The following is a 5702-nucleotide window of genomic DNA, read 5'->3' on the forward strand; positions in this document are numbered from 1 at the left end:
AGGGAGTGAGGAGGGGGTTGGGGAGGGAGGGTTGGGATAGGGGGTGTAAACATGGTTATAATGTAAAATGGTGTATCGAGCAGAGGTCGACCTCATGAAAGTATTGTTTGACAAATTCAATGTGTTCACTGTTTGCTGTTGATACTATTCGGGTTGTTTTGTAACAGCTTAGTGACATGCTGCTTGTTACTGCCAATAAAAACAATATTCTGATAAAAAAAGTTTTTGTCCAAGCCTGACTAGCTCAGTTGGTAGAGCATGAGACTCTTAATCTCAGGGTCATGGGTTCAAGCCCCATGTTGGGTGAGGGGTATTTACTAGGGGTGTGCATTTGTATTGACCGCATATGAAAAACGCTACGCATATTTTGTTTTTAACTTAAAAAAGTGATGTGACATAAACGATCGGATTTCCCACATATCCAACATAGCTATGTTGGATATGTTGGAAATCGCGATTGTTGAGCCAAAATAAAAATTTAAACCCCCTCACCCTCCTTAATCCCCCCCCCCCAGACTTACCACAACTCCCTGGTGATCGAGCGAGGAGTGAGGACGCCATTTCTGCAATCCTTGGCGAGAAGCATGTGACGTCGGCGCCACGTCGAGTGACGCGGCGTCACGTGATTCCCGGCGAGTTCGCGCCGGAAGGCTCGTTCGGCCCAAAAAGAACTTTTGGCCAGCTTGGGGGGGTCAGGAGGCCCCCCCCCAGGGAGTTGTGGTAAGTCTGGGGGGGGGGATTAAGGAGGGTGAGGGGGTTTAAATTTTTTTTTTTGCACATATGGACATATACCCAACTCATTTAATTTTTTTTATGTCCATATTGACCGCAAATGGGACCCCCTTTGGACATATTGACATATGGACATAAACTTTTGCTCTGCACATCCCTAGTATTTACTTTTTCTGTTTCAGTAATTCATTAGGAAACCTACAAAAATGTTAGTGAAGCATTGGGTACTTGCCAGGTTCTTATGGCCTGGTTGTTGGAAACAGGATGCTGTTCTTGATGTATCCTTGGTCTGACCCAGTATGGCATGTTCTTATGGGTATCTCCTTTTCTGAACATTTAAGCAACTTAAGGTTGCAGAAAAAAATATACTATCAGTTTCCAACCTGCAGAACAGAAATGACAACTTCATATGCTTCTCAGAAAAAAGGAATCCATGTTCAAAATCACAAGTATTCACCCAAAGGGAACCACTTTCTAGAAATTATCCCAGAATGCTAATATTCAACATACTTTCTGTCTTTGAGAAATACCTTGAAAGTGAATATTAATTTTAAATCTATTTTGCCAGATTTTAACTATTTGCTTACAATTTATTGCAACAGTTTGTTATGATCAATGTGGTATAGTTTCTGCAAGCTCATCTGTTTTCTTTAAAGTAATCTCTAAAGGTTTTAATTCAATTTCACTTTAGCATTAAATTCAGCACCTTTATGAGTGTGTAAAAGAAGTATTATTTTTCTAGTGAATAGAGACTCCCCCTCTATGGAGTTTTTAACGGTAGCTATTTGAAGGGGATGATACATGATAACGATGTTTCATAGGGGGTTACTTTTGTTATATAGTCACCTGAAATTGAATTTAGTCAAATAGTTCAAATGAGAAGGAAGTATTTTCTTTAATTCTCAGAAAGAATGTAATTATTCTCAGGTGAACTTTCTGATCATGCTTTGTGAAGCATTTCACCCAATAATAACCAGCATGACTATTATAATGAGAGGTGTCCATGAAAATATGTCAGAAATAACATATAACAATTACCATTGATCTAATTGGCAGGTACAAAATCTAATATTAGTGTCAACTGTGAGTGCACAGCGTAAAATAATGTTTTATTCTTATGACAATTAAACTATGTGAAATGTCCAAATAATTCACACAACTGGAAGCACGTTCTAGAATGTATCAAAAATTGTAATCCTTCTTGTATAAATATCCTGTCAATATTTTCACAGTCAATTTTCTCTAGCTGAACAAACCTGCAGTACAAATGTATATGTCCCATATTATTATCTACTTGCTGATTAAATTGTGCTCATTAAAATACTGGAAATAAATATAATAACAGCTTGAAACCTCATGGCCATAAATGCCATTGCCACTTGATGCTCAGAAAAAAAGATTTAGACAGGCATCCTAATACAGTGTTTCATTGAAAGAATAATTTTACAAAAGTGAAATATGCCTTTTATACACATGAGAGAAGAGGTGAAACCCAAACCCACAGAAATCACAAAAATATCATGTTTAGATTAAGGTGAGCTGAATCTGCAATTCCTACTCGGTTGGTGTCTTATGACACAGGTGCAAATATTGAGTTGTTTGAATCCCTACAGCTGTATGAAATGTGACTTAGGCAAAGATTGTGAGAACCAATTTCTGCTGAAAAAATGTTTTTCTCCAAGCCTGACTAGCTCAGTAGGTAGAGCATGAGACTCTTAACCTCAGGGTCATGGATTCAAGCCCCATGTTGGACAAGGGCATTTACCTTTTCTGTTTCAGTAATTCATTAGGAAACCTACAAAAATGTTAGTGAAGCATTGGGTACTTGCCAGGTTCTTATGTCCTGTATTGGCAACTGTTGGAAACAGGATGCTGGGCTTGCTGTATCCTTGGTCTGACTCAGTATGGCATGTTCTTATGGGTATCTCCTTTTCTGAACATTTAAGCAACTTAAGGTGCCAGAAAAAAAATATACTATCAGTTTCCAACCTGCAGAGCAGAAACGACAACTTCATATGCTTCTCAGAAAAAAGGAATCCAAGTTCAAAATCACAAATATTCACCCAAAGGGAACCACTTTCTAGAAATTATCAAGGAATTGTACTTCTTCCTGGGTGAACATGCTGTCACTGTTTCCTCAATCAATTCGCGATAGCAGAGCAAATCTGCAATACATAATACATGGCTTTTACTAGAATCTATTTTGACCGGAAACCTAGTATGGTGTCTTGAATGAAATACTGTGTATTCCAATGAGAATTCTGGCATTTTATTTCATTCTCTCCTAATTGGGCTGCTTTCTATTAATGGACCAATTTACAGAAAAAAAAAATACAAGATTTTTGTAAACCTTTCTGTGGGGTAACATAGGTGAACATAAGAATATAAGAACATGCCATACTGGGTCAGACCAAGGGTCCATCAAGCCCAGCATCCTGTTTCCAATCCAGGCCATAAGATCCTGGCAAGTACCCAAAAAACTAAGTCTATTCCATGTTACAGTTGCTAGTAATAGAGATGGTTATTATCTAAGTCAACTTAATTAATAGCAGGCAATGGACTTCTCCTCCAAGAACATATCCAATCCTTTTTTAAACAAAGCTACACTAACTGCACTTACCACATCCTCTGGCAAGAAATTCCTGAGTTTAATTGTGCGTTGAGTGAAAAATAATTTTCTCCTAATAGTTTTAAATGTGCCACATGCTAACTTCATGGAATGCCCCTTCTATTATCCGAAAGTCTAAATAGCTGATTCACATCCACTTGTTCAATACCTCTCATGATTTTAAAGACACAGAATTAAGCTTAAAGCAACATGTAGCCTTAAAAGTGAGAGAAGGATACACTAAACTCATGGTTCTCAGAAGACTCAAACCACTTCTAACGACTACCAACTTTTGCTCAGTACTACTAGCATTGATTTTTGCAAGCATTGACTATTGTAATGCCCTATTACTGGGTCTACCATACACATCACTCAGACCACTACAAATTTTACAAAACACTGCTGCAAGAATTTTGACCAGAAAAAGTAAAAAAGACCACATCACCGAAACCCTAGCTGAGTTACATTGGTTACCCATTGAGTAAAGAATACAATACAAAACACTTTACACCATACATAAATTAATAACAAAAAAGCGGAATGGCTTAACACAGCCCTCCGTGTACACGTACCAAACAGAAACCTGAGATCGGCTAACAAAGCACTCCTTACTATTCCATCAATAAAAACAGCAAGACAAACTCAAGTAAGAGAGAGAGAGCTCTATCCCTGGTAGGACCCATACTGTGGAACACCATGCCATTGGAGTTAAGGATACAAAGAGATAACAAAACCTTTAGAAAAAGCTTAAAAACCTGGCTATTTAAGCAAGCTTATCAAATCAAGAAGGGGGAATAGTGAAGCCGGTGAAGTGTGAGGTACGAACAAATGAACATCAACACACACCAACACAATCAATATGTGTGTAGCTGTATTTTTATTTTTATTTTACTTTATCTTCTCATCCATCACTATAAGATAAAGCGACACTTATAAAGTTAGCATTGTGTTCAAAACCGAGAGAAAATTCTGGACAGTATTGTATCACAAACCAATTGTTTTGTTTAAAAAAAACTATGTACCGAATCATTATGGCACCTGTTTAAATTAATATATTTCAGCATCCTTATTTTATGTGCCCTATTGTAAACAGTTGTGATGGACCCTTCTTAATGATGGTATAAAAAAGATTTAAATAAATAAAGACCTCTATCATACCCCCCTCAGCTGTCTCTTCTCCAAGCTGAAAAGTCCTAACCTCTTCAGCCTTTCCTCATAGGGGAGCTGTTCTATTCCTCTTATCATTTTGGAGGCCCTTCTCTGTACCTTCTCCATCACAATTATATCTTTTTTGAGATGCGGTGACCAGAATTGTACACAGTATTCAAGGTGCAGTCTCACCATGGAGCGATACAGAGGCATTATGACATTTTTCGTTTTATTCACCATTCCCTTCCTAATAATTCCCAACATTCTGTTTGCTTTTCTGACTGCTGCAGCACACTGAGCCGACGATTTCAGTGTATTATCGGTCTCTAATGCGTTTGCACAGCATCATGAAATCTGTTTACTTGGGGACACAGACCGCACTTTGGATGTGTGGTTAATTTCCTAAAAAGCTTTCTCCCTTTTACAAAGATTGCTTGTAACATAGTAACAGTCCTGAAAAAAAGGAAACATATAGATAAATCTTGAGCAGAATTCCTGTTAAAACTACTTAACTAAACATGTCAGATGAACCAAACTGAGGTATCAGCAAGCCAATGACGTGGTTGATTAAGAAACCCCTACCAGTCTTCTCATTCATTTATCTCAGAAAAAGCTTTCTTTTTTTAAATATTTTGTCTAGCAAACAAACATTCCAAGGTTAAAACATCCAAATGTGTCATAACCAACAACCTAGATAACACCCGACTTCTTGCTGCTCCCAACTGCATCAAGTCCAAATGGTTCACCATCGGATCTGTGTTGAGATAAATAACAATATATTTATTTTCCCCTGATGCAGCTGAGGGCAATGAAATGTCAACTGATGTTGTGTTTCATCTAGGTATACTGCAGTGATGATCACAGCACAGATAAGCACCAAGGTCACTAGGCAGTAAAAACACACTGGAAGCTGATGATGATTTCCAACAATACTTTTACTGAGATGTTGTAAAATTATAAAAATATTATTTACAAGCTTTTTAATTCACTTATCAATAGTACAAATGCTTTTAATAAGTGTTTTACTTCTCACAGTCTTGCTAAAGTTTAAGATGTACAAACCTATTTAATCACTCTTTAATCTGATATTTTTTCCCATCTGGGGTTGCCAACATTTCCACACACCAGAACTGGACATTTGAGGAATGGGGGTAGGCAGAAGAGAGATAGTGTCCCTCATTTGCATAAATGTCTGTGTCTGCATTAAAGGACC

At 37.6% G+C, this 5702-nt stretch overlaps 1 non-coding gene across 1 annotated transcript; it reads left to right on the top strand.

Annotated features, from left to right (window-relative positions):
- The first annotated feature begins 233 nt into the window (after nt 1-233).
- On the top strand, nt 234-306 carry TRNAK-CUU. Its single transcript has one exon. It is a non-coding gene; the product is annotated as a tRNA-Lys (tRNA).
- The last annotated feature ends 5396 nt before the right edge of the window (nt 307-5702 follow it).

The sequence above is a fragment of the Rhinatrema bivittatum genome, chromosome 19, assembly GCF_901001135.1.
Source record: "Rhinatrema bivittatum chromosome 19, aRhiBiv1.1, whole genome shotgun sequence".
In the NCBI taxonomy this organism is placed as follows: domain Eukaryota; kingdom Metazoa; phylum Chordata; class Amphibia; order Gymnophiona; family Rhinatrematidae; genus Rhinatrema; species Rhinatrema bivittatum.